The following is an 18,418-nucleotide window of genomic DNA, read 5'->3' as shown; positions in this document are numbered from 1 at the left end:
AGACAGCACATCACGAAGCAAGGAAGGAAGCAAGACACCAAAGAAAATGCACAGATTGCGTGTTCCTTTTCGTCATATCACTTCCTGAACACCTGTTGTATGGTTCGCTGCAGCCACACACACACACACACACACACACACACACACACACACACACACACACACACACACACACACACACACACACACACACACACACACACCAAAGTGCCCGTGGTTCCTAGTTTGTCTCTACGCCCACTTCCGTTGGGGAAATGCCGCAAATCAAAGCCTCCTTCTTGAGCTTCCCAGCGGAAATACATACGAGGGAAGAGGCTGAGAACGGCGTCATCAGGAAATAGTAGTCCTAGTCCTCTCTCTCCCCCTCTCCTCTCTCCTCTCTCTCTCTCATGCCCAGCCCCACTCGCCATCAAGCCAAGGTCATCGCTCTCTTTCAATGTCACCTTTGCACCCCATTCCTTTCCCCTCCCAGTTCCCCGACTAACCTTTCCCTCCGCTACGTAACGCTGCCATGTACCAAATAACCTCTCCCGCGCCGAGGAACTCATGTAACCTCACCAAATATCAACCTTTTCCCCCCTTCCTCCTTATTTCCCTATTTTTTCTCCTTTCCTTACAAAGTTATCCTAACCTTACTGATTATTATGTTTTTCTTTTTCGTGTATCTTCTCCCGTAACACTTCCCTGCACCACGTAACACTCTCTTGCGCCATTCAGCATCTCTAAGTAACACTCGTCCTGCTAACTGCGCCATATAACTACCCTTGCGCCCAGTAACACCTCCTTCCGCCACGTAACACTCTCTTGCGCTATTCAACACCTTTAAGTAACACTCGTCCTGCTAACTGCGTCATGTAACTACCCTTGCGCCCAGTAACACCTCCTTCCGCCACGTAACACTCTCTTGGGCTAAATAACACTCGTCCTGCTTCAAGACACTAACGATAAATACGGGTTTCTCTCCAGCACCCTGACCTGTAGCGTTGAGGATTCTAAGAAGGCTTGCTCGCATCCTCTCGCATTCCTGACATTCTTGCGGAGACTCAGCAGTTCCGGAGCACAGAGAACTCATGGTGACGAGGCACTAGCGTCCTTTGAGCTCCCTCGCCACTCTGAGCCACGGAGCATGACCGCCACTCGCTGCTGCACTGTCACTTTGGAGGCAGGGACGTGTAAAGATTGATAGATAGATAGATGGATAGATAGAGAAATGCGAACAGATGATAGTGCGAAAACGAAAATAATGTACATAACACCATCTTGCAGTACAAAACCAAACCAAACAAAGCCAGAAAGAAATATAGAAATTAACTGAAGCTTCAATCCCTCTCGAGTTACTAAAAAATAAATAAATAAAGGAACAATAGGGCACACACACACACACACACACACACACACACACACACACACACACACACACACACACACACACACACACAGCCGGATACCATAACTTACAATGGTATTTAGGAACACATTACTCTCACCACGACTATTTTCAAAGACCACAGAGACCATCAGCCGAATTCTCAAGAGTGATACCCCTATTCATAATGCAGAAATCGTGTTAACTGACTACTAGAACCATAAACAAACCCTTCAAACGTATGTACACCTTCAAGTGGAGCCCTTTAAATGTAGTAGAGGCGCAAGGAAGAAGTATTTCATGATATAACACTCAACTAGACGCTTTCTGCTGCTGTTGCTGTTGCATGACGGACGGGATGGCGTGCCTTTCTTTTCTTGCGACTTGTCATGCTGAGAGAGACAAGCAGACCAATGGATGCGTGAAGGCTGCTGACTTCTTCTCATGGACGCTTCTGAGACTCCTTACTTGGTCTGAGTGATACTAGAGGTAATGGAATGTGTGTGTGTGTGTGTGTGTGTGTGTGTGTGTGTGTGTGTGTGTGTTTTGGCCATCCACAGGGTAAAAGGAAGAGGAAGGGAGGAGAAAGAGGAGGAAGAAAAGGATGGTGGTTTGAAAGAAGAATGAGGAGCAAGAGGAGGAGGAGCAGGAGGAGGAAGCTGAAGAAACCAATTTGTATTATATCATCTCCCACTCTGACCATAAACAAGCACCAGAGAGAGAGAGAGAGAGAGAATGTTCGCAACAGAAAAACACACACACACACACACACACACACACACACACACACACACACACACACACACACACACACACACACACACACACACACACACACACACACGAGGTCGGAAGTCTATTCTCAAAGGTTCTCTCTTCTCTATCTCGACTGCTATTGACGTATATGAGTTGTGTACTGAAAGCCACTATAGTTTTTCAAAATATTCTTAAGATTCTAGTCACAGATTAACAAATATTCATGCACCGTCAATATGGAAACACACACACACACACACACACACACACACACACACACACACACACACACACACACACACACACACACACACACACACACACACACACAGGACAACTAAAACTAATAACCTCTGTGGCGTATAAAATATAGTCTATCTGAGAGAACAAAGCGGAAATACAGAGCAATGCACGAGGAAAGAAAGACAGAAAGGATAAGGAGTTTGGCTTGCATGGAAATGGAAGGAAGAAGGGTTAAAGAGCGTCTTCCTGCTTGGGATGAGAGGTGGAACAGAGATCTCTTCCTGCCGTGGTGGGAAGAGTCGGGGTAAAGACCTTTCTCTGCAGGCAGGGGGGAGTGGAAAACATCCCTTCCTGTGTGAGAGGAAGAGTAGACGGAAAAGACCTCTTCCTGCTTAAGGGATTATGAAGCAGAAAGTATAATAGAGAGAAGAACCGAAAAAAAAGATCTAAGTGGGAGGACTTGATAGAAAACGAGACAAAGACTGGGAGGAGTACAGAACAGCAGTTTCTTTCCACGTTGAGGAAGATAATAAAAAAAAAAGCCTTTTGCGTTGCACAGAAGAGAGGACAACCATCTCTTCTTGTGCGGTACTAGATGGGACAAAGACCTAGCCGTATGTGGGATGGTTGGTGGGACAAAGACCTCTGCCTGCGTGGTGCTGAGTGTAGGACAAAGACCCTTCTCTTTGTGGCTGGCGGGCGGGAACAGAGCTGTGCGAGGCTCAAGAGTAACAGAACGATGACCTCAGTGCTTGCTTGTGTAGGGTAGAAAGACTATAACTGTATGACTGGTAATTGGTGACTGTGTCTAAGAACGCCCTTAACCCCTCCAGTACCAGGACGCGTTTTCATATTTATTCTGGTTACTATATAGCGATTTTGTACAGCTTCAGAAACTTATGTAGGGGATTAAAATAGTGAAGACTTTGGTCATTAATCTTCTGACCTCCATAGACGCTTCCTAATGTGGATAAAACAGTCTAATGACACCAAAACTCAATGCAAAAAATGAGCCCCAGTACTGAAGGGGTTAAACGCTTACTCATTCCTCTCCCGCTTCCCTCTCTCTCTCTCTCTACGGGTGGATTGTAGCCAGCTCTGCGACGTAGTTGAGGTAGACACACAGACAGAGAGGGAGGGAAGGGAGAAGGCGAAGAAGAAAACCTAGGGTCATGCCTTCCAGAGATGTGATCGCTTTAGTGACTTGCAAGAGGTTCTAACACTATACTTGCGGTTGTTCCCCCAATACTACCACCATCATCTCACTCCTCCTCCTCCTCCTCTTCCTCTTCCTCCTACGCCTTGTTCTTCTTTGCCTCCTCCTCCTCCTCCTCCTCCTCCTCCTCCTCCTCCTCCTCCTCCTCCTCCTTCTCTTTCTCTCGTGCCCTAAAATATGTCTTGTTAATGCAGTTGTTGTGTTGCGTCTGTTGTTGTTGCTAACCTCGTACATATGTTATTCGTGGTATGCTGTCTTGTTTTTGTCCGTGTCTTCCACCCTCGTGCTTTGTGTGTGTGTGTGTGTGTGTGTGTGTGTGTGTGTGTTTATCAAGCTGCTGTCAGATGAAGAAGGACAGTGAATGGGCTGCTAAGGAAGATGAGTTGAGGAATGCGCTTGCTTACAGTCTCTCTCTCTCTCTCTCTCTCTCTCTCTCTCTCTCTCTCTCTCTCTCTCTCTCTCTCTCTCTCTCTCTCTCTCTCTCTCTCTCTCTCTCTCTCTCTCTCTCTCTCTCTCTCTCTCTCTCTCTCTCTCTCTCTCTCTCTCTCTCTCTCTCTCTCTCTCTCTCTCTCTCTCTCTCTCTCTCTCTCTCTCTCTCTCTCTCTCTCTCTCTCTCTCTCTCTCTCTCTCTCTCTCTCTCTCTCTCTCTCTCTCTCTCTCTCTCTCTTCTCTCTCTCTCTCTCTCTCTCTCTCTCTCTCTCTCTCTCCATGTCCGGTCACGCGCTGTTTTGCTTCGTTACCTAACATGAATTTCAAATTATGTACTTAAGCTGCAGACCTGTGGGAGCCTCGGACACACACACACACACACACACACACACACACACTCTCTCTCTCTCTCTCTCTCTCTCTCTCTCTCTCTCTCTCTCTGCGGTATTTTCGGGTATTTTCGTGACCTGTCCCGGGCGTGGCCACCAAAGGGAGTATCCATTTGCACGTTCGTTATTTCCCGGCGTACGTGTTTACATACGAGTAGCGTGGAAATGCCTCGTAGCAGGATCTCTTAAGGAATGTCCCTTTTATATTCCCTTTGACTTGGTATTGTACGTCTAACCCCTTCTGTACCATGACGCGTTTCCATATTCATTCTGCTTACTATTTGGTTATTTTATACAGCTTCGGAAATTTATGTGGGGATTAAAATAGTGAAGGCTCTGGCCATTAATCTTCTGACCTCCATAGACCCTTCCTAATGGCAATAAAATGGTTTAGTTGTATACAAATCTTAAAGTAAAAATGTGTCCTAGTGTTGAAGGTAAGGAGATGATTGTAGTGACAATTTATACTCTTGTTTGGTGTTTACGTGTGTGTGTGTGTGTGTGTGTGTGTGTGTGTGTGTGTGTGTGTGTGTGTGTGTGTGTGTGTGTGTGTGTGATATAGAAATTTGCCTTGGATAGCGTTTCGTTCACAGCAAAAAGTTACTAAAAGTTGTGTTATTGAAAGATGTATCTGTAGCATGTATTTGATATAGAAATTTGTCATGGTTAGCGTTTGGTTCATAAAAAAAGAGTTACTGGAAGTTGTGTTTTTGAAAGAAGTATCTGTGAAAGTATTTTGTAGTACTGCAAGAAATACGTACATTACAACTCACATGCTTGCTTTCTCTATGCACAAACTCACGAAACTAGAGAGAGAGAGAGAGAGAGAGAGAGAGAGAGAGAGAGAGAGAGAGAGAATAAAGAAGACTGTTTGCCAAAATGATAGAGGAATGAAAAATCTGCTTCATCCGTCGTTTTTTTCGCTCTTACAGTCCAATGATCTTAACCTCTTCAATATTGAGACGTATATTTATTTTGACTTTTGGGTATGATTAGACGATTTTATTTGCATTAGGAAGGATCAAAAAAATTAATGGCCACAGTCTTTAGTATTGTAATCCCAACATAATGATCTTGAAACTGTTTAAAGTCGCCAAATAGTAACCAGAATGAATATGAAAACACCTCCTGGTACTGAAGAGATGAAGATAACGGAGAATAGAAAGTTTTATTTGTATTTTTCAGGCTACATAACTAATAATTAGGCAGTTGAATAAGAAGAGTATGAATAATATGGAGAGAATGTAAAAATAATGCCAGATAATGAAATAATTCGAAATCCTTACATGTAAACTCTTCCGGATGAGAGATGGGGGCAGAATGACGCGCGATGGAACCCACTACGCAGCCACAAGCCATTAAAAACAGTATTTATGACGTTATCAGATGATCTTTTAATTATACCTTTCCGAGTTTAGTCTCTGATAAGACTGAATGTATATATGTTATGTGTTACGTCTGTTGATAAGGCCACAGAGGAGTAGATCTTCATAAGTGTGAGAAGTTCAGTGTCCTCTCGGCTTTCCTCTCTTCTTTTTTCTTCTCTTTTTGTAACGTAAAGGAGAACAGCCCATGGATGTAAAAAGAGAGATGAAAAAAAAGACCCTCTTCATTGCAGTTTCCCCAAGAGGATGAGTAGAAAAGACTTATTATCCAGCTGATCAATTTCTTCTACCCTTTTTTGCTATTTGTTTTCCATCCCACACTATTATTTTCCCCTTAGTGTTCTTCTACTTCTTATTTTTCTTCACTTACCTTATTTCCAGGGAGGACTTAAACACTCAGAATACCTCCTATGTGCACTTCATTAGGTATCCCTTATTCGCCTCTTAGCGTAATTTAGAATCATTCGAAGATGAAACACAGAATCAGGAAAAGAGCGCCAGAGTTTACCAGTGGGAGGAATGAGTGAAGGTACTGAATAATTAACTCTTGCTTTTGTTAAGGTGGACAGAACACTGGGAGAGAGAGAGCACGGTGAGTCTTGTGCTATTTATTAACTTGTTTTCTCTCTTTTCTTCTTCAGGAATGGACTGCCGGCGATACTGTCATGGAGAAACAGAACAAGAAAACCCTTCTACCATCACTGGAATTTCTAAGGTATTTGGCTTTATGTTTTGTACTAGGGAGAGAACAGTGAAGGCAGATTCAACTCATCCTGGGCCTTACTGATCACTGGCAACGTGTCTAAGTGTCCGTCTCGTGCTTGCCTTGAGTGCCCCGTCATTGGTTCAGTCCCCGGCGCCGACCTCTCTTAGCCAGCCAACTCATCCCTCCGTCATATTGCTTCCTCAGTGTTTCCATGGTGATTCAACGCGGGAATTACGTGTATATATACTTTAGCTGTTTTCTTAGTCTTTTTTTTTTTTTTTTTTTTTTGTATTTTAACATCGTTCAGTCGTAACCAGAGAGTAAATGGGGTAAGCACTGGCGCCAGGGTTAATGTAACACCTTAGCCCTTGACAGCAAACAGTAAACATTTCCCAACGTGGCACACTTTTCTCCTCGTGTCAGGTTGATGGTGGCTCCTGCGCTCGTATTCAGAAACGTCTTCCCTTCTCACTGCGACAATTTTCCAAGACCTCAGAGACAACTAGCCGGATTTTCAAGACAGTTTCTCCTTTTAATAGACTAGATATCTTGCCAATCTATCACCAGAACCATAAAAATAATCTTAAAAACACGAATATCTTCAAGTAGAGCCTTTAGAAAGCAGTGATGGCAAGAGAGCAAAGCGTTTCAGAATACGAGCCCTGCAGTCATGGATAAGATAACATTAAACATATCCTTTTTGTTACTTCTCGTACATAAAAGTTTCAACTCATATTAACTTTTCAGCTCATGCGGGTTATAGTTCCAGTTACAATATACAACAGTGCTTGCCTTACATGGAAAACAGCGAAACGTGAGGCTGGAATCTAGTAGTGGAAATATTGTAGTTTGACGTCACGCTTCTTGCTTTATTTATTTTGTGAGGACTCGTGCACTTGTATATATCATCAGTGGGGAGTCCCTGCCAGGGTTACTGAGGCCACCGTGAAGGACAAATGTGACTTGAAAGTGGCAGACGCTGGACATTAGAATAAACAGATCGTATTGCGAGGATAGACACACTAAAGAGGAGTTCTGTTGCAAAGTGGAGGTTGGCACGAGACATTTTGATCAACAGAGTGCATTGTATCGACAGATGTAGCAAAGTAAGGACAAACGTGACTTGAAGGAGGCAGACGAGGGACATTAGGATAAACAGATCATATTGCGAGGATGGACATAGTAAAGAGGAGTTCCGTAGCAAAGTTCAGGTCAACACGAAACATTTTAATCAACAGAGTGCATCGTATCGACAGATGCAGCAAAGTACGGTTCTGCCAGAAAACAAAGGTAGACATGTCGCATTACCTCTCACTGTGTCTCTAATACAAGAATTAACCAGTACTCTCAATCATTCATATCTTTCTCTGGTAAGCTGTGGAATCCCTGCTTGTGTCTGTATTTCCAGCTTCCTATGACGTGACTTCATTTAAGAGGCAGGTTTCAAGACATTTATTCCTGTCGTTTGGCTAACCCTTCTGATCTTTAAGGGGGACTGACAACTAAGCGGACCTTTTTTTTATCTTTTTTTTCTTGATCCTGGACAGTTTTTCCCTCTTACATAAAAAATAAATGGAAATAGATAAAGTTGAATTATGCTGCACATTGAAGCTTGGCACGAGACATAGTGATAAACAGGTTATATTAAGAAGATAAATAAAAGAATGAATTTGTACTGCAAAGGTGACTTCTACCTAGATATCATCACATAAACAGCTGATATTGTGAAGGAGGAGGCTCTAAAAGTTATGTTGCTAATTACAGGTACCCCAAGTCATTAGGAAAAAAAATATATTGCATTGTGGAGACAGACATGATCAAGAGGAAACTAACGATAAATGCAGCAACGAGTACCATTTTTAATTAATAACCAAAACGTATCGACATGTCTTGCGTCATCTTCAGTGATCTAAAACGAAGAAAAATAAAACATATTAATATAAAAGCACAAAAGGTTAAAATAATGACAAAATACAAGCTTGAGAAATAAAAGTTAAACGTATCTGGAGACGAACCCGACACATTGACACAAACAGAATACATAATAAGCGACAATGGAGTTAAATATTGACATGTGCCACAAGGTAAGGACGGGCATCAAACATAATGACAAACACCTTTACAAAGAGAGAAGCGTTAAAAACAGTCACCTTCCACAAAGTCAATACAAGAGGCAGGGATAAACGTGGCTAGACTATAAAACCTATTGCACCAAAATAAACTTAAGGACTCAGAAGGCACCAATCAATTTAACAAGCAGGTTGGATTACAAAAATGAACAGGTTACAGGAGAGTTATGCAGCAAGTTAACAAGACTCACCCAATATTGAAGTAGGAAAAACAAAACTTATTGCGAGGGAGAAAGAGAGTGATAAGGCGGGGAACGTATTATAATATAGATACACGATAATATGAAAACACACACATCAGGAAAAAAAAAAATGTTTTAACCCCTTCAATACCGAGACACATTTTTACCTTGAGATTTGCGTGCGATTAGACCATTTTATTGACATTAGCAAAAGTCTATGGATGTCAGAAGATTAATGGCTACAGTCTTCACTATTTTAATCCCCCACATAAGTTTATGAAGCTGTATAAAATCACCGAATAGTAACCAGAATGAATAGGGAAACGCGTCATGGTGCTGGAAGGGTTAAAGACATTAGGTGGGAAAATAATCCGGTGCAGAGTGGTAGTAGATACAGGACACTGATAGGAAGTTTGCATTACGTAAGTGAACGCACTGAAATAATAATGTTCTCTCCTATAGCAATGATAGGATAATGGTCTATATTCAGAAACGCTTTAATCTATAACCACGACTATTTTCCAAGGCCACAGATATGATTAGCGGGGTTTTCAAGAGTGTTTCTCCAGTAGACAGTGTAGAAATTTTGTCAATCTGCCTCTAGAACGGTAAAAACACCTTAAAAAACTCGTGTAAATTTAGATAGAGCCTAGTAGTGGAAGTGAAGCTCAGAAGTGCTTGAAAATACGAGCCAATGTGCCGTGATGGTAGGCCACGTTGCCGTTTATCTGCGCTGGAATATTACGATGATTTAAAAGACATTGTTGTAGGAAGGACTCGAGGAACGTAAATTATAATGTGATACTAAAAGGAAGAGTCATTATTTTATGTTGACTCCTGCATCACCACCACTATATTCCTCCTCCTCCTCCTCCTCCTCCTCCTCCTCACCATCATTATGCAAATGTGATGCTTCTGTTACTTTATGCAAATCAGAGTCCGCTTTTATTTATTGTTCTATTGAAAGAGATAAAAGTTTCTGCTGCTTCTTCATGCGGTGAGATGAGAGACAGAGGGAGACAGAGACGAGAGAGGAGACTTATATGCATGGACTCTCTCGACTTCATTCATGTTTCTCCGTCTCGCAAACTTAGTGTCTTGCCAATTCAATCTGAAGTCATTTGAGCAAAGAAGGATTGGTGGATAGTTTGGGTTCTTTCTTACGTAACTTGTTTAGTTCTCTCTCTCTCTCTCTCTCTCTCTCTCTCTCTCTCTCTCTCTCTCTCTCTCTCTCTCTCTCTCTCTCTCTCTCTCTCTCTCTCTCTCTCTCTCTCTCTCTCTCTCTCTCTCTCTCTCTCTCTCTCTCTCTCTCTCTCTCTCACTGCTTTAGGGCGTTATATGGAGCAAAGTAGCGCGTCTAAGGACCGTATTCTGAAATGCTTTGCTCTCTCACCATCACTACTTTCCAAAGGCTCTGGTTTAAGAGAGTGAAATTTTTATGAGTATTTTTAAGGTTCTGGTGATCGATTGGCAAGATTTCTGGTATATCATAAGGAGGAAGACTTTTTGAAAACCTGGCTAGTTGTTTCTGTGGCCTTGCGAAATTGTCGTGGTGAGAGAGCAAGGAATTTTTAATATGGGTGTAATTTATAGGAAGAAGTGGCGAGGTATTGGTGCAGTCCCGCGGTACACTCTGCATCGCTAATTACTAAGTCTAAAGGGGAAAGCCTACTAGAATTTTGCTCCTACTCTCAATCCTTCTTCGGTGCTTGCACTTCTTATTTTATTTGGTCCGTTGCTCCTTCTTGTTTTTCTGGCTCTCTGTCTGTCTATTTGTGTATCTGTCCATCTCTGTTTATTGTGTGTCTGTATGTCTCTCTGTGTCAACGTGTCAATTTTCTACCTGTCTTTCTAGCTTTCCCTCTGCTTGTTTGTCCTTCTATTCATTAATCTCGCTTTTTACCAAGTTAGCTGTCTTCCAGTCTGTCTAACTGTCTGTCTACCTTTTTTATGCAAGAGGGAAACTAGTCAAGGGCAACAAAAGATTAAAAAAAAATACTCACTTGAAATGCAAGTTCCCTAATTGGTAAAGAGTTAGCCAAAAGACAGAGACAAATGTTATGAAACCTCCCTCTTAAAAGAAGTCAGGTCGTAGGAAGATGGAAATACAGAAGCAGACAGGGAGTTCCAGAGTTTACCAGAGAAAGGTATGAATGATTGAGAATACTGGTTAACTCTTGTATTATTGCTTACATACATGCCTACCCACCTCTCTACCTACCTATCTGTCTGACTGACTATCTTTCTACCTGTCTAATTGTCCAAATATATGTTTATCTACCTGTACATTCTATTATATACCCACAGTACCTTTATCTACACCACCTCACTACTTCTCTACACCTCTACATTTGCTCCCTAATTTTGGCTAACCCCTCTTATCTTTTAGAGAACTAGCACTCAAGTGGTCTTTTTTTTAACATTGTGTTGCCCTTAACTGGCCTTCTCTCTTACTTAAAAAAAATAATAAACCTACTTTTCTATTCCTATACTGCTCTTCCTATCCCAGTTCCTCGCCGCTCCCTGCACGCACGCCGCCTCTACTCTTAATGATACACGCAAGCAGACACGCACGGTTACAGTATCTTTCTACAGGATCAATATTAGTCCGTGAGGGGATCGCCAGCCGGACAGTACGAGAGACACGCGAAGCTCCGAGGTCGCTGTCGTGTAAGTGGGAACGAAGCTGAAGGTACAGAATTGAGTCATTGATTGAGAAAAGTAAAGTTGGATGAGGTTGGGGAGTGAAATTAAGTTGAGCGAGAGAGAGAGAGAGAGAGAGAGAGAGAGAGAGGAAGAGAGATATAATTGTCAGGTGTACTTTTAGTGATCTATTTTCCCATTCTCTCTCTCTCTCTCTCTCTCTCTCTCTCTCTCTCTCTCTCTCTCTCTCTCTCTCTCTCTCTCTCTCTCTCTCTCTCTCTCTCTCTCTCTCTCTCTCTCTCTCTCTCTCTCTCTCTCTCTCTCTCTCTCTATATATATATATATATATATATATATATATATATATATATATATATATATATATATATATATATATTTCTAGCTGCAGTTGTGTGTTTATTTATTTATTTTTTTTATCAAAGTATTGTCAGTGTTGTTTTTTTGGAGAAGCAGCAGAGAATAGATTTTTTTGGCTATATTTTTGCCTTGGTGTGTGTGTGTGTGTGTGTGTGTGTGTGTGTGTGTGTGTGTGTGTGTGTGTGTGTGTGTGTGTGTGTGTGTGTGTGTACGAAAGTAATCCTTGTTGCGTAATTTTTTTTTTTTTTTACATCGCGTCCAGTCCTCACCAATTCTTGTTTTTTTTTATACTTTTCCTTTTTTTTTTTTTTTAGTTTGGTGAAATGTTTTGTTTGTCGTAATAATTTCACCATTTTTTTATCTTTTTTTTCTGGCGTTCTTGGTCTATTTATATATTTTTTTTCTTCTCGTCCTTATTTTTGTGTGGCTTAACCTTAGCGTTTACAATTATCTTCGTGTGTGTGTGTGTGTGTGTGTGTGTGTGTGTGTGTGTGTGTGTGTGTGTGTGTGTGTGTGTGTGTGTGTGTGTGTGTGTTATTATTTGTTTTTGTTTTTCTATTTTTTTTCTATTTTTTTCATCTGTTGATTTTATACATATATACACACACACCTCTCTATTTCCTTTCTTTTTTTTCCCATGATATTGCGTCCTCGGCATATATTTTTACCACACTTTTTTTGTACGCCATAGAAACACACCTTTTTCTTTATTTCATTTCTATTTTTCTGTGGTGTATCTTTTATATTTCATCTTACGTATATTTTTCAATTTTCGTCAAATAATTTCGCGGCACATTTATATCCCCTGGGACACATCGCATCCTTTCCACAACACATTTATTTCCCTTCCTGTTTTCCTTTCACTTCTTGTTCATCATTGAAAATTATGGCTCGTTTAGCCTTTTGTTTTTCTTCACTTCCTGCAGCGCCTTCGTCAGTAGGACTCGTTTCGCTGACTATTGAGCTTCACAGTGTTTGCTTCGATGCTCATAATGTTCAAGGCCTGTGTGTGTGTGTCTGTATATCTGTGAGTGTGTGTGTGTGTGTGTGTGTGTGTGTGTGTGTAAGAGAGTGATGCTGTCAATACCCCATCAGCATCAGTAAGACGAATGTAGCCGCAGGTTGCTATATTTGGAATTGGCTTTTCCTCTTCTCAAAAGGTCAAGGTAGTACACATAAATACTTGCCTACGCCGCAACCCTGACATTGTGTTCTTGTTCTCTCTCTCTCTCTCTCTCTCTCTCTCTCTCTCTTGCTGCCTTACGAAAATACCGGTGATGCTAAACAGACCAGCATTCGAATTCTCAAACACTTTTCTGCTTCACTCTCACTATTTCAAAAAGTTTTATTTAAATTTACACAAGTTTTTTTAAGGTGTTTTCATGGCTTTAGAGGTCAAGTGACAAGATTTTTACATTTTTAACTGGAGAAACACCCTACAAAATCCCGCTAATCATCTCTGTGGCATTTGGAAAACTGTCATGGTGAAAGAGCAGAGCGTTTCTGAATACGGATCCAGGACAGAAAAAGAACATGGACCACTCAAGGAACGAACTTTGAGGACTTTTATCAGCTGTGTCAATCAGTGTCAGGCTCATCAGAGGTGGTGACGAGAAGACGCAAGATGAAGCAGCGAAGTTCTTAAGATCAGTAGCGTGAATGGAACCAGAAATAATGGGTTTAGACATGAAAAAATCAGGTTTAGGAAAGAAATGGAAGAAACTGGTTTTCGAGTGGATTATGAGTGGAATAGACTCAGTGGTCATGTTGTTAGTGCTGAGTCAATAGAAAGCTTTAAAAGAAGATTAGATAAATTTATTAATGCGATGATAGATGGAATTAGGAAGCTTTTCTCATACAGGGACTGCCACGTGTAGACCTGACAGCCTCTTGCAGATTCCCTCTTTACTTACGTTCTTAAGTTCTTTTTTATTTATCCGGCAAAACATCTTCACAGGGAATCATGGCCAACCCCACCACAGCACCGCACACACTTCTTCCTTTTTACCACCACCACTAGCATTATGATAACCACCACCATCATCCTAACCATTACAGCGTTATTACTATGACTACTACCAACTGATTAAGAGCACCCATCACCCTTTTCCATCGCTGCTACTTTCATCATCAATCATCCTCGCCTAAAAACGCCTATTACTACTGTGTGAATTATTACAGGCCCGTACTCTATCACCTCTCCACAAACGCTTTACCCTTAAAACGTAGTGAAGAAAAAGGCATTTGACAAGCCATACTGTCCCGGCGGAGAGGCAGAAAGAGAAAACAGTACACGTATCTTTGGTGTCAATTAGCAAGAGGAGACTGAAAATAGCACAGCAGGCGACAAAACAAGATGTGTGATAGGGCAGGGACTAATAAGTGATGAGGTTACGAGATGCGACGAAGGAAATGGAGGTGGGGAGACTGGAGGAATCTGGGAGAGGAGGGAATGAAGAGAGACGGATTAGAAGGATGGTAGATGAAAGTATACAAAAGGTAACAGGAAGGAAAGGAGAACAGGGGACTCTGCAGAGGGATGGACATGAAAGATGGACGTTGGAGGGAGGGAATTTCAAGGATGTGAGGGAAAAGAAGGAGCATGTGAAGGTGGAGTGGTGAGGGAAAGGGGAACAGGGGAAGGGGTATGAGGTATTTTATGAACATATTGGCAGGTGTGGACACTTAATGGGTAGGGGGAGTGTGGGAGTGGGAGGAGAGTGAGGATGGATCGTGACGGAATTGTTGTTATTGTTATTATTTTTGTTATTATTATTATTATTATTATTATTATTATTATTATTATTATTATTATTATTATTGGGAAAAGATAACTATTAGTATTTCTTTATTTTCTTGATGTATGTGTGTGTGTGTGTGTGTGTGTGTGTGTGAGAGAGAGAGAGAGAGAGAGAGAGAGAGAGAGAGAGAGAGAGAGAGAGAGAGAGAGAGAGAGAGAGAGAAACAGTGAGAGAGAGATGAGGAAGAAGCCAACCCAACAATGAAAATCTTATCGTTCTTGGGATAATTAATAATTTATGTAAAACCGCAAAGTTACGTGATCCGGTAAGAGAGAGAGAGAGAGAGAGAGAGAGAGAGAGAGAGAGAGAGAGAGAGAGAGAGAGAGAGAGAGAGAGAGAGAGAGAGAGAGAGAGAGAGAGAGAGAGAGAGAGAGAGAGAGAGAGAGAGAGAGAGAGAGAGAGAGAGAGAGAGAGAGAGAGAACCCGATGATACTTTTAATTGTACTTTCATCGATTCTGATTACAAAACAAAAGAGAAAGAATAGTTCTCAATAACATCAACTGACTTTCACCTCCTCCTCCTCCTCCTCCTCCTCCACCTTCCCTTTGCCTCTATTTACCTCTCTTCTCTGCCTCCCACGACACTCATATATTATACAGTCACGTGTTACTGTATAATTGCAGCTACAGGTGTTCGTACCAACTGTCGCTGCCAATTTCATCCCGAACACTTGCCATTCAGCCTGCTTGTTTCTATATGTGCAACGCAGGGTTAGTGATGGAAGTCTTGGGGTGGGTCGCGGTCTGAAAATTGAGACCAAGCCTGCTGGTGGGAAAGTGAAACGTGTGAGTTAAGAATAGCGAGCGTGGTCTACTTCTTCGTCCAGTGTGATTCCTTCCGCGGCTCATGTTCCAACTTGTTCCAGCTGGAGGGACTGGATGAGTTGCGCACCACTGGAGGATAAATGCGCATTACTTTCATGTTTGTACTTGCAGCATTGGGAGTCACAGCAACGCACAACAGGGAACAATGCTCATTTTTCTTTATAACACTCCTCTGGGAAGATGAATTAAGTCATGTGATTAAAGCATGTGAGGAGGAAGGGAAGGATGAGGCAGGGAAGTTGAAAGGTTAATAGGTTCACTCGAGAGGAAAGCGCATAGTCTGACTCATCGGTATACGCCTAGAGAGGTTATCCTGTTAAATGAAATAAATGCTTGATAATTCGATTGCTGATTGCCCGACACGCCGCCTCATTTGACCAATTACATAATTATATAGAAGAGCTGATAGTAAACAAAACTAATTATATAAGTATAGACATTATTTTGTTACATATATTACTATTTCTGGTTTCTTTCAACACAATATTCTACACCTGCATCACAACATTAAGTTTAAAGAGCCACAATATTTGCCAAAGTAATAAGCTACCGTGGGGGGGGAAACATTGATCTCTGCGTGCTTCTTGTAACCATTTCCATTTCACTCGTGCTCATATTTTGGTCAGAGCGGCAACCTGACACCCAGCATCTCTGCGATCATCGTGATGCGACAGAACTAAACGCTGCACGACAGAAAGCGAGGAGCGCAACGCATGCTGAAGGATGGCTAGGCATAAAGAAATGAATAGCAGCCGGCCGGTGCGTCTCGTGTTGTTTATCCTTCCGGGACCGCCCACTTCACCTTGGCGAGCTGGAAGAGCCACGCGGCGACTAGATCCGTATTCAGAAACGCTTTGCTCTCTCACCACGACTGTCTATCAAAGGCCACAGAGATCCTTAGCCGGGTTCTCAAAAGCTTTTCGCAAATAAACTCCTTCAGTACCGTGGCGTGTTTCCATATTCATTCTGCTTACTATTTGGTGACTTTATATAGCTTCAGAAATTTATGTAGGAAATTAAATTTATCTTCTGATCTCCATACATTTTTCCTAATGTAAATAGAATAATTTAATCGTACATAAATTTCAAGGTAAAAATGTCTTCCAGTATTGAGGAGGTTAATAGTGTAGAAATCTTGTTAATCTAGCTCTAGAATTACAAAAAAACATATGTGAAAATTAATGTAGCTTCAACGAGAGCCTTTTGAAAATAGTGGAGGTGTGTGTCAAAAGTGTTTCAGAATACAAGACTAATGACGACTCTGTGGCAGCACACTGATCCACACTGGAGCGATAAGTCACCCAGCCACTCTGTTGGACTGAGGACTGTGCTCTCTGTAACTGGTATTTGCTTCAACAGGTTGTGGTGTATGTTACTCGAGTTTGGAAAGGTGTTGTTACGATACGAATACCAAAGAATGAGAGAGATACGTTCATAATTCATACTATATACATTTATTAGTTTTTTGATAAACATTCATTATATTTCCTCTAGTTAAAATTACTCCGCATTGTGTGGATATTGTGTGGAAATGGAATACAATAATGTTAGTATGATAACAATAATAATGATAACTGTGGCTCGCATCTCTAAACTCAGACATATAGTTAAAGAAGAGGAGTAAGTGAGCATAACACGTGAAAATTGCAGACAACTAAAGAACAACTTAAAAATTCGATGCTTTAACCCTTGAGTACCATGACGCGCTTTCATAATCATTCTGCTTACTACTTTGCGATTTAATACAGCTTCAGAAACTTATGTGGGGAAATTAAAATAGAGAACAACCTGGCCATTGATCTTTTGACTTCCATAGACCCTTCCTGATGTTAATAAAATCGTTCAATCATACAAAAAAACTCAAGATAAAAATGCGTCCCAGTACTGAAGGGGTTAAGGCGCACGTGACTAAAAAGAAGGTCCAGATTCATGCAAATAAGCGGCCCTGAAGTAACGCAGGGCTTCAGGAGGCTAGGGGTGTGTGTGGAGGGGGGGGGAAACTACGCAGCAGCCAGCAGGTTAATCAAGGGTAATGAGGTGAACTGAGAGAAGTGTCTTTTTCTCTCTCTCTCTCTCTCTCTCTCTCTCTCTCTCTCTCTCTCTCTCTCTCTGGGAGCGTAGACCCCCTCATGAAAAAAACGCATTGTTGGTTATGTTGCTACCTCGAGTGTGTGTGTGTGTGTGTGTGTGTGTGTGTGTGTGTGTGTGCTTGCCTGCTTGTTTGCTTGTTGTTTGCCTGCTTGTCATCTTAAACATTTCCTCGCGTCACATACACACACACACACACACACACACACACACACACACACACACACACACACACAGAGAGAGAGAGAGAGAGAGAGAGAGAGAGAGAGAGAGAGAGAGAGAGAGAGAGAGAGAGAGAGAGAGAGAGAAAAGAGACAGACAGACAGACAGACAGAGACAAACAGAAACAGACACAGAGACACAGACAGAGAAACAGGCAGAGAGACAGACAGAGAGACAAGCAGACACGAGGGAGCAAAAGGCGGGCGTTTAGTGGAAATCTTTAACCTACTGAAGGAACAAAACAAGTCATTATGAGAGAGGCGCGGGACGTGTTTTCTTGTGCCTGAAACGTGAGTCGGCCAACGTCATGTGAGGCCTTGAGATTTTGCTTCCCTGTAATTAACGTGTCGCTGTAGGTCGACCAGAAGTGCGTAGCAGCCCAGAGAGAGAGAGAGAGAGAGAGAGGGTGGGGTCGGATAAGCCTCACAAACTTCCTATCCAAGAACCACGTGTTACTGGATACAGGATACGGTGGCAGTGGTATTAGTAATGGTAGCAGTAGTAGTAGTCTCTCTCTCTCTCTCTCTCTCTCTCTCTCTCTCTCTCTCTCTCTCTCTCTCTCTCTCTCTCTCTCCCTCCTCCTCCCTCCCTCCCTCCCTCCCTCCCTCCCTGTCATTGTCAAATTAATGAGCATTGAAAACAAATAAATGCCCAGAAACA

General features: G+C 42.0%; 1 protein-coding gene across 2 annotated transcripts in view; it reads left to right on the top strand.

Annotated features, from left to right (window-relative positions):
- LOC123503874 (phospholipase DDHD1-like) overlaps positions 1-18,418 on the top strand; it is a 171,599-nt gene that overhangs the window by 74,866 nt on the left and 78,315 nt on the right. For both annotated transcript variants that reach the window (XM_045254019.1, XM_045254020.1), the window contains exon 2: positions 6,426-6,499. The gene's annotated coding sequence lies outside the window, so the exon portion shown is untranslated. The remainder of the gene's footprint in view (positions 1-6,425; positions 6,500-18,418) is intronic.

This window comes from Portunus trituberculatus, chromosome 14 (genome assembly GCF_017591435.1).
Source record: "Portunus trituberculatus isolate SZX2019 chromosome 14, ASM1759143v1, whole genome shotgun sequence".
In the NCBI taxonomy this organism is placed as follows: domain Eukaryota; kingdom Metazoa; phylum Arthropoda; class Malacostraca; order Decapoda; family Portunidae; genus Portunus; species Portunus trituberculatus.
Note: the sequence above shows the minus strand (reverse complement) of the source record. Positions and strands in the feature narration are given on the sequence as shown.